Below are 11,669 nucleotides of genomic sequence, written 5' to 3' on the forward strand. Positions count from 1 at the left end.
ACAGTTCACTAGCAACTTGTTCTATAGACACCCAGAAAATTATGAAACAATTGTAATATAGGACCAGACGTCAACTGTAGTTTCACAGAATTCTAGGTAATATACCAGATGTGAGCTACTGAAAACCACAATGCAATCTCAATCACTGAGGGACATTCACTATAGTACCAAACAGAAGCAAGTGATTTGTCACACGTCCACTTGTATTATCTCACTTTCTAAACAATGTAGGCTACAACAGTATTAATAAGCAGTTTAGTTTAAAGAACTGTTCAAAAGAGGAAATGTGGTCAAGTTTGCAATTAATTTAAAAAAACGGGCTGCATTTAATGCAATACAGGCAATGTTAGACTAAACGATTAGTGCACCAAACAAATACCAGTCATTCATTAAATCAGTGTATCTATAAGGCAGTATAGACAGTTAATATAGATATGAACACTACCTTTGTAGATTTAGTATTTGATCAAAGATTAAACTAAATGTATAGGAATGTGGAAATTACCGTTTTGTTTTGAACCAATGAAATGTTTCTCAAATGTTAGCACAAGCAACAAACCTTCAAGTAGTGCTGATTAAATATTCAGTGATAGCTTAACAATATAGTGATGATTAGGAAAATTATCTTGGTAATGTATACACTTAATATAGCAGTTGGGCTACTTCAGTTGATGGACCGCTGTTCAATAGAGTGATCACAGACAGGTCCACTTGTCAGAGCTGCAAATAGTTTAACTATCAAACAGAATTCTAAACAAGCCTATTGAACTACCATACATTTATTTTTACTCAAGTATATTTTACTATACAATGTATAAAGAAGCTGAACAATAAAGAGAGGTTGGCCTTGCTAGGAGTATATACTGTACTAATGTTAAGAGTATTTCTAAACAGTTTGTGAAATGTGTTTGCTTTGATGATCCTGGTCCAGTACGCAGTCCGGTCCTGGTTCAGTATGTAGAGTGCAGACACCAAGCTGATCGAGTTGAGGCTGCGTTCGGATCCAGATAGTGGATAGCCAGAAACAAATAATTTCAAAAATGAATGTATACGGAATGTAAAAACTATCACTCAGGAATGTGGAAATGGTGTTTAGGTGGATGGATGTTTAACCAAAACAAAAGGTGAATAAACAAAGATGGCTCAAAGGTGTGGCAATACAAATGTCTCAAAAAGCTGTATCCAAGGTTTCAAGGTTTCATATCAGGGTTGCATCAAAAGTTGTATCAAGTTTCATATCAGGGTTGCATCAAGTTGCGTTTCAGGGTTGCATCAAAACTTGTATCAAGTTGCGTTTCAGGGGTTGCTTAAGGGAGCAGAGCAAGATCTCTCAGAGTTGCTCCCAACTCTGAGACTTCTCTGAGCGAGATAGAGAAAAGGTAGAGACAAAAGACAGAGAGGCAGCAGGGAGATAGAAGGGTTTGGGGTGTTGGATTAAGAGAAAAACTGTATCCAAGGTTTCATATCAGGGTTGTATCAGGTTTCAAATCAGGGATGCATCAAAACGTGTATCAAGTTGCGTATAAGGGGTTGCTTAAGGGAGCAGAGCAAGATCTCTCAGAGTTGCTCCCAACTCTGAGACTTCTCTGGGCGAGATAGAGAAAAGGTAGAGACAAAAGACAGAGAGGCAGCAGGGAGATAGAAGGGTTTGGGGTGTTGGATTAAGAGAAAAACAGGATCCACTGGAACCCAGGGTTCACTGCGCAAGGTTTACCTGAAAGAAAGAATATTCATAGTCACATTTATACAAGTATATCAGTAACATAAATGCATAATGTTGCTGTCGGGAAGAAACCTTGTGTTGTTTGCTAAAGCAACTAACTCCACCTCTCATGGAATATATAAAGTTACAACACAAACTTTGCTAGCATAAACAGTTTACAAAATCTCATTGCTTATACATCTTTCTTTGAGATTTACAATAAAAAATCAGATCTTTTGAAAATCATGAGATTGGAGCAGAATCTTCCCCACAGGATTAATAAGCCTTATGTAGTCAGTTACTGTACTGTATAGAATATGCAATTGCTAATTACATCAACCATAGTATTCAATATTTAAAGTATAATGTGTGTTCCATCGTACAACAGTGGTGTGTGCTGCAAATAGCAGTTCTACAAGCTCAGAATGTGGCCATTTGGTCAAAGGGTCCCTAACCAAAACATCTGCCCCTCCACCATAAACATAAGTATGTTTTTAAGCTATAAAGCTACAAATTCACAAGTCACGTTGTGAGCTTGTCGGTCTGCTATTTTTGCTAATCATACAGGGCTTAAAGGCCTATTCATAGTGTGGATTTTCGGTGGCGAGGTGACCACCGGAGCTGAAATAGCGTGGAGCGGTGGCGAGTAAAAACAGAGAGTAGGGCTGAGGCGGTGGCCGTGGTATGCTCTTCACCGCGGCTCAGTGACGTCATGTTGTAGTTCGGTGGTCACCTCACCACTGAAAGTCCATACTAGGAATAATGCCTAAGTGGTTACTATGTGTCAAAATTGTGTGTGTGTGTGTGTGTGTGTGTGTGACATCACTTCTTGCACCTATATTCAACTTGAATACAAATATTGTGTAAAAACATCATCAGTGTTGATAACTAATACTTACTCAAGTGTAGGTCAACAGCAACCAGCTAAGTCTGCAGAATGAAAAGGAGAAAATCAGCAATTACTTAATTGTTCAAAGAATATTTTTCTTTTGTGTTGTTAACCCATTGAGATCTGGCACCAGATTCTACAATATGTCTTCCAAAACCTTATCAGTGGTTCTCAAACCATTTCATGTCAAGGACCCCGAGAATTATCTGTATTTTGCCACAGACCCCATCTGAAAATATGTTGTAGCAGGGACCCCCCCAGAAGCAAAGATTTGAGTTAAAGAAAACAAGCTACAAGCTCGTAGCGCAGCACTCAGAGCATGTAGATCTGCCATTTTTCAGGTAAAGTTTATAGTCATGGTTAAAAGCTATAGGGTGTACAAAGAGGCTCTACGCACACTAAAGTCCTTGTGGCGGTGCCGTCGCACGGGAGAAAACTGTATAGGAGATCTTGAATGAACAAGAAGGTGGCCGCACACACCAATAGCCAGAGTACCAATATTTATTCGGACAGCAGGTAAGACAAATATCCAACGTTTCGGCGGTTAAGCCTTCATCAGGGAAAAAAAAAAAAGCTATAGGGTGACAGAGATGTGTCCTCAGGTCTAAATGGGTTAATCATTTCCTGGTAAAGGAGTAAAGTTCAATGCACACTGCTGCATATTTCTAACTAAATGGCTTACATTGTAACAGCTTGCATTGAATCAATCTGCTCCAATTTAAACACTTCACACAGTTTCAACCTATCGTTCAATTGGCCATCACTAACACATTGCTATCCTCTGCGACAAAGTGGGTAGGCAGGAATGGTGTCATCTTATGAGTATTAGTGATGACCACTTAAAGCTAGGTTGACAGTTATTAAAGTAATTTAAGGCAGTGGTTCTCAAAGTGGGGTCTGGGTTGCGGAAACCCCCAGGGTTCCTTGAGGGGGTTCCCAGCAAAATAAAAATGTAAGCACTTCAACAGACTTTGGCCATTTGAAAATGGCAAATGAGCATGCAGGTCTGTTTAAAAAGAAAATTGTGTTCCTGGCACATATTTTCATACTTTTTTTGGGGCCCTTGAAATCAAAAAGTTTGAAAATCACTGACTTTTTTTTATATATATCTTTTATCCCACGATTTTGTAACCCATTTTTCACCCCTGTGTCAATCATCTAATGTGATCCTGGGCTCTACACACCCTCCGCCAACCTGGGGAGAGCAACGGACTTAACTCATGCATCCTTCATGCTTTAGTGTCCAAGTTGCTCCTTTACACCTGACAGGGGGGAGTTTCCCTGGTTGGACGTAGCGCGTGGAAGGAACACGTTATTCCAACCAGTTCCTTTCCCCTCCATCAGGCGCCCCGGCTGGCCAGGGGGAGGCAGTTTAGAGACCAGGATTACTGCATGTTTTTGTGAGGGTACCTACCCTAGGGGACACGGGGAGAACATGCAAACTCCACACAGAAAGGCCCTTTCGCCAACCCCGCCTCGGGTATGGGCACTGATGACGTGGAGGAGGAAACACGCCGCCAGCACCCACAGCGCCCCGAGCGGGAATTTTTACAATACTAATAATAACATTAGGCAGCAGGGGGGCCACAGCGTTCTACAGGGAGGGAGGAATAATGTGATGTTGGGTCACCAATTCACGTTTCAAGTTTTCACAATCTCCTACTGCACCTGTTGCATATTTGAAACACCTCATCAACACTCAAGTGACGTTAGATTTGTCTGTGAGCAGACAGTGGTAACAGTGCATCCCATGGAGAGTAGATTGACATTCAAGGGACCCTAAGGTACCGACCTCCCAAGTACAGAACAGGTAACCGAACTGGAAAATAAACTACACAACATGCCCATTTATCTATACTTACTCAGATGTAGGCAGGATAGTAATTTCATCTGCAAAATGAAGGAGATCAAAATAAGCAATTAATCAGTTGTTTATTTCCAATATAAAAAACACTGTTGCAAGTAAAAAGTCTATATTGCTACAGTACCAAAGTAAAAAGTACTTAATTGTTTAAAATTAGCCAATCTACAAGCTCACAACTCACCGTGATGCAAAGGAGGGGGGGGAGAGAGAGAGAGAGAGAGAGAGACAGAGTTTAGATAAAACCATGACATACAAGGTGCTATGACAAATGTACAAGATGTCATGGTCCCCAAATTGACACTAATTGACCCCCAGTTGAAAAGATACAGGGACCCTGGACCATAAGAACCCGTTTAATTTCAAGGACCCCCAGTTTGACATGCATATTAACTACATTTAATGTCATTTCAATCTCTGGGACCCCCAATTCATATAAAAGGATTGTAAGACTCATAGTTACAGACCCATAAGGGTCCATTTGGTTCCTAACTATCATTTAGCTGGGGACCCCCTTCAACTCAAGGACCTCTAGGGGTCCACGGACCCCACTTTGGGAACCACTGCTATAGCTGTTCGGAGTTTGGTAGATTAAGCCCTCCGAAAGGCTAAGAACAGGCAGCACACACGGGCATGACTCGTGTTAGTCAATTTATTGATATGAAAGACCACAGGTCATAAACCTGGAAGAAAGAATAAAATAAAAATGGCATTACCATAACATTCGTTTGAATATAATGCAACAATTAACAAATAAGCATCACAGTATGTTATTGTAATTGACTCTCACAAAATATAATATAGCTGTACATTCTCCCAGAATATACCTGCTGAATATACTTGTAACATAATCTTACAGCTCCTCTCATTACTGATACAAAAGTGCAATATAAAGAAAACCAGCATCATGCATACATTCCCTATATACACACAAGTAGCCTACATATAACCAAACCACATATGTACTGCGCATACACTAAATGTGTATATAAAGCAGCACAGTAAAGCAGCACAGTAAACTCTGTTAATACAGCGAGCTGGATACAATAAGTATATAAACTATAAACTGCATTTCCCAGAATGCAATTCCCAAAGTGCCTTGCGCAGATCGCACGCAGCACGCACGCACGCACTATGCCAGCCGGCCGGCACGATACTAAAACATTACCATGGCAACAGAGTCCGTAAGTTAATATACTGACGTGACACTATATGGACGTGCAAACACCACACAATAACACAGGACTTCTCCACCACGCTACAGTCCGCTAAGCGTCCCGACAGAGCAACCTGTCAAAACAGCCAACGCTGGCCACAGCTAAACACTAGCATTGCTACATAAACATTGCACCCCGTGCGCCGCTCGCTCGCTCAATACTTGCGGTATACCAACGCGGACACAACGTGACAATACTACTGCACAAAATGCTACCAGTAGCCCATAGCAAACATTATACATTTCACACACTACAGTTCAAATCTAACTTACCAACGGGCTGTGTGCTCCTGATGACATATCAGAATGTAATGAGTGAAAAAAACACTGCTAGCAAAAGGCTACTGTGTTAGCTATTAGTTAATGACATGAAAACTTCTTCACAGATTAAAACCCGTTTAGTACAATTAATTTATAGACATGTATGACTCAACGTCATAACAGTCAGCAACACGCAGTGTTTGTGTGTTCCTCTTATGACGGCGGGGCCGCGGGGAGCTAATTAGCCTGGTAGCTAATTGTTAGCAAAATAAACTCAAAATAAATAGCATGACAAATGAGAGCAAAAACGGACCTAAAACAACGGGACAAAGACAAGTAATGGTTTCGGGTCTGTTGTTTAACAAAGTAACGAACTGGGACAAACGCAATGTGTTCATTTAGGTGTTAAATTAATATAATATGTACTGTACACAACAGAGCTGGGACGTTACTTACCAGTGGCAGTTTTCCAAACAGGAAGTGGTGTGGTGTTGCAGTAAAAGCGGTCCGCATGTGCTTGCAAAACGTTCCGTCTCTGACATTTGCATGAAGACATGACAAATTGACTTATTGTTATTATTTGATAACCCAGCACTTACTACTGTAGGCTACTGTAGGCTACTACTAATAGTAATAATTATTATTATTATAATTATAATTATAATTTACATTAAGGTCCTTTATTTTCAATTCATATCAGAACATTTGTACAAATATACAATTATATGAAAAAATCACACTTGTGCGCCGATTTTTGGGGGTAGTCCGTCCCTTGTGTCATTGGACAGTAAAATAAGCAATATGTTCTCATGAGTCTGAAACTAAAACGGACTGATGGCAGATTAAAAGATAATTCATTATGATAGTGGAATTATCATTACTTGTCAAATGTTCGTCTTGAACCATTGGCCCCCCACATAAGCCCTTATTGCCCCCCCCACACAAGCCCTAATTGGCCCCCACACAAGCTTGTATTGGCCCCCCACATCACATGCCCCCTTAGTTATGTGGCCAAAAAAAAAGAAAAACCCCACCCCCATCTGCACGTGCCTGTGACACAGAGACGCACGCACGCACGCACGCACGCACGCACGCACACACACACACACACACACACACACACACACACACACACACACACACACACAATGCCACGCCAGACTTTCCGGTCCATGCCCAGTTCCTGCTTACTGATGCATGTGTCCCTAGCGATGACATCAGGCCAGGGAACGACAGTTTTCTGCTGCTTTGAGGCAGGATTCCAGAGAAGAAGGGAATAAATAATGTCATTGTCAGCTATTATAGGCTGTTAGCTGATAATAGCCTATATTACAGTTGATGAAAGATGAAAAAATCACACTTTGTGTGAAGTGAGAGGCGCTCTTATCATCATACATCATCACATTCCGTGCCAAGCCCATTATCACAAATTTTGCGGTACACATTCCCTACTCAACCAATCAAATAATCGCTATGGGGTACACACAAACACACTAACCTGGGCATAGGAGGGGCTATCGTCCCTCAAAATGGGAAGAAATGTGGAGGCCTACAGTGTGGAAAAATTGGCTTTTTTAGCAGGGCCAGTTTCAAATAGCAGCCCACTGTAACTGCTCTAAGTGCTCTTTGAGAGCGGTTATGAAGGAGTCTATTTCTTTATTGGTACAGTGTTCCACAAAAATGTAATGGCTTAATTGCTTAAGCCCCGCCCCTCTGTATTCCTATTGGCTGGCCTTTACACAGCTATAACTTTTGTTTGCAGCATGCTACAGTCTTGAAACTTGCTCCATGGACTTAGACCACCAATAGGAGCATGCTGCAATTGGTTAATTACTTAAGCCCAGCCCTCTGTCTTCCTATTGGCTGGCCTTTACACAGCTATATCTTTTGTTTGCAGCATGCTACAGTCTTGAAACTTGCTCCATGGACTTAGACCACCAATAGGAGCACGCTGTCATTGCTTAATTGCTTAAGCCCCGCCCCTCTGTCTTCCTATTGGCTGGCCTTTACACAGCTCTAACTTTCGTTCACAACATGCTACAGCCTTAAACTTTGGTACATGGACGTAGACCATCAAGAGGAACAAGCTTTAATGGCTTAATTGCTTAAGCCCCGCCCCTCTGTCTTCCTATTGGCTGGCCTTTACACAGCTATATCTTTTGTTTGTAGCATGCTACAGTCTTGAAACTTGTTCCATGGACTTAGACCACCAATAGGAGCACGCTGTAATTGCTTAAGCCCCACCCCTCTGTCTTCCTATTGGCTGGCATTTACACAGCTATAACTTAAAAAAGAAAACTTAAAAATAAAAAACTTAAACTTTTTTTTAACTTAAAAAGAATTTTTTTTTTTTACATTATTTATTTATTTACATTTAAATTTGTTTTTAAAAATAAAAACACTTCATCAATCAAAGAAAAATCAATAATCATTGTGTTTATGCTTTTAAAGATAGGCCTATATGCTTGTAAGCGCCATTTTGAGTCTCCTAATTGTGGCCAATGATGTCCACTGAGGGGTGTGGTCAAGTTCAGGTTGCCATAGTTACAGGGAGGGTATTTAACCCTGTCCCTAATGAATTGCAGGTGTTGTTGATAGGAGGCAAACTGTTTTCTGACTGTGCAGACAGGGACTGTTGCATTCACCACGTTTGACTGTTTGTTACTTATGTTATTTGCCTTCAAAGTATAGGATTTTGTAAGGAAAATAAATATAATTTAATATCCACTCTACGAACATTCTGGACCTCAGTTCTTTCAGCACACGTCTAAACTTCCTCATCCGTCAGCAGCCAGTAGCACCTAATACAGGGATTTAGGCGCTACAATGCTATTTGACCCTTTTTTAAATGTAAAAGTATGCTATTTAATACAATTTCTGCTCATTCATGCTTTCATATCCATTGATGTATTTTTTCTTTTTACCTTTTCCTAATTAATCAAGAATACATTGTAAAGCATTATTCATACATTACAAATCATTAGTAGACAGTAATACTTTACTTACTTTATTCTGCCACTTTTTGGGCATCATACTACTTCCACATACTTTATTCCACTTTATGCAGTTATTCATGCTTAAACTATAGTTTTTTACAAATGTTCATACTTTTTTTAACTTTTACTTCAGCTTTAATGCATTTTCTACTTTTGTTTACAATATGCTACAGTCCAGAAAGTTTGATTATGGATTTAGACCACCAATGGTAACACTATTACCCCGAGTTTCAAACTTGACACGGCAAAAACTTTATACATTGCAATTTATGCGAGCCCACGCAGTTTCTACAGGAACTGCCTTTCTAGTTGTGGGCTCGCTACAGCGAGCACACACTAGTTATTGCCAACCTATGTTTATTTATTCTTTATTCCGCCGTTTTTTTTGACACCCTACTACTTCCACATACTTTATGCTAGAAATTTTGTTCAAACTTCAAACTGTTCAGCTCTTTGAAGTGATTGTGGCTTGTATTTTTATTTTTACAAAGTTTTATACTTTTTATACTTTTTATACTTTTTAACTTTTTTTTACATCCTTTATAATGAGAGTCGATGGAAGAAAGGTCCCATTTTTCACAGTTAACTTTTTTGAGCTCTTATTACTCCGTCATACTTTCACTTTGAAACTTCATTCAAACTTTATAATGTTCATCTATCTTTGAACTTTCATTGGTGAAAAAGTTGTTTTGAAAAAGTTTATACTTTTTAAAATATTTAACTTTATTTATAGTTTTTGCCTCCCATAGACAATGAATGGGATTTATCTCTAAATCAACCTCACTTTTGCAGCCTCATTACTCTGGCATACTTTGTCGTAGAAACGTGATTTAAACTTTAGAACGCTCACACGACTCTGGACTCTGGACGGTTCAAACCGTATTCGAATACGTTAAACGGTTTTTCCGAAATCGCAGTTCAATCGCAGGCCGTTTCGCGTAATTAGTGCCATCTTAGAGTGCGGGGCTTCTTTGACTAGAGTGTGGAGACTGAAATTCTTTCCTTGAAAATTTACCAAACAAATTGTCGTCCCGGCCAAAGTATTCATTTTACACGCATGTTCTTTGGTCATTTTGTAGCCACACATGTCCTCTTTCACACAATGTGACCACCAAAGCACAGAGACATACAGAATGTGAACTACGGCCTTTTAAGTGACACAAAAACAGTCAATCTGCTCATTGACCTCCATTGTATAATTCTTACGAGGAAATTATCGCGCTGACAATTCTTAACTCGCTCTTATAACCACATTTTCAATCGTACCAACACCACAATCGCACATGGTGTACCTCAATATCTCAGGCCACTCACAGCGAAAAAAATATTTGCATTCGACTTTTACTTTTTGCGATAGAGCAATTTGTTCGGGGCATAGTTTCCCCCCATTCAGAACCATTGTAATCTCCCAGTCATAGTACTGGCATAGAACTTGGAAGTCTTTTACTTCCACAGCTGAGACATATAAGGGCTTAATTACAGGGCTGACATTAAAGTTACAAGATCTCAATGAGTTGCTCTGCGATACCTTGTGAGCTTGTAGGTCTGCTATTTGTGCAATTAGGCTAGACACATGCAAGCGCGCGCACGCACGCACGCACGCACGCACACACACACACACCCTGTCTTCGCACGCACGCACGCACATACGTACACACCCTGTCTTCCTATTGGCTGGCCTTTACACAGCTCTCGCAAGAGCACGCACGCACACACGCACACACACACCCTGTCTTCCTATTGGCTGGCCTTTACACAGCTCTCGCAAGCGCACGCACGCACGCACGCACGCACGCACGCACGCACGCAAAAAAAATGAAAATTTTTTTTTTTTTTTTTTGAATTTTTTAAAAAAAATTAAAAAAATGAAAAAAAATGAAAAAAATTGAAAAAAATTGAAAAAAAAATGAAAAAAATGAAAAAATTGGAAAAAATTGAAAAAATTGAAAAAAATTGAAAAAATTGAAAACTTAAAAAAAAATTACTTAAGAAAAAACTTCAACTTTTTTTTTTTTTACTTATTAAGAATAAACTTGAATTTTTTTTAATAAAGTTTTTTTTTTTTTTACCTTTAAAGAAAAACTTTTAAAAACACTTCTACAACTTCCACATACTTTATTCCGCTTTATGCAGTTATATATGCTTAAACTATAGTTTTTCCAAATGTTCATACTTTTTTAAACTTTTACTTCAGCTTTAATACATTTTCTACTTTTGTTTACAATATGCTACAGTCCCGAAATTTTGATTATGGATTTAGACCACCAATGGGAACACTATTACTCCGGGCCCCGAGTTTCAAACTTGACACGGCAATAACTTTATACATTGCATTTTATGCGAGCCCACGCAGTTTCTACAGGAACTGCTTTCTAGTTTTTATTATTTTTCTTCCACTAGTCTTTATTTTGACGCACTACCCCTCCCTCAGTTTTGACTGTACGCACTTGAGCCATATGTCAAATTGACCGGAAAAATCGGGAATCGATGGCGTGTACTTTGCTAAGAGAAATGTTGTATAGTTTAATTGATATGAATTTATTAGTGAATTAAATTATCCCATTGACTTCAATGGAAAAATGCAAAAAATCACATTCAAGTATTTTTCCCTCTGAGACTGTAAGCACTATAGTTACAAAACTTGGAGGAATATTTCCTAATTATCACTAAAATTAATTAAAAATATATATTTTAAGGTCGGCCTCATGGTGGCGCTATAACAGCCCACTTTACCTTTTGGCTCA

General features: G+C 39.4%; 1 long non-coding RNA gene across 1 annotated transcript; it reads right to left on the bottom strand.

Annotated features, from left to right (window-relative positions):
• Nucleotides 1–302: 302 nt before the first annotated feature.
• LOC308331859 lies at nt 303–2,632 on the bottom strand. The gene is made up of 2 exons (XR_013965632.1): nt 2,602–2,632; nt 303–1,714 (listed from the first exon to the last, which is right to left on the bottom strand). It is a non-coding gene; the product is annotated as an uncharacterized lncRNA (long non-coding RNA).
• Nucleotides 2,633–11,669: the final 9,037 nt, after the last annotated feature.

The sequence above is a fragment of the Protomyctophum bolini genome (genome assembly GCF_963924005.1).
Source record: "Protomyctophum bolini genome assembly, chromosome: 17".
NCBI lineage: Eukaryota > Metazoa > Chordata > Actinopteri > Myctophiformes > Myctophidae > Protomyctophum > Protomyctophum bolini.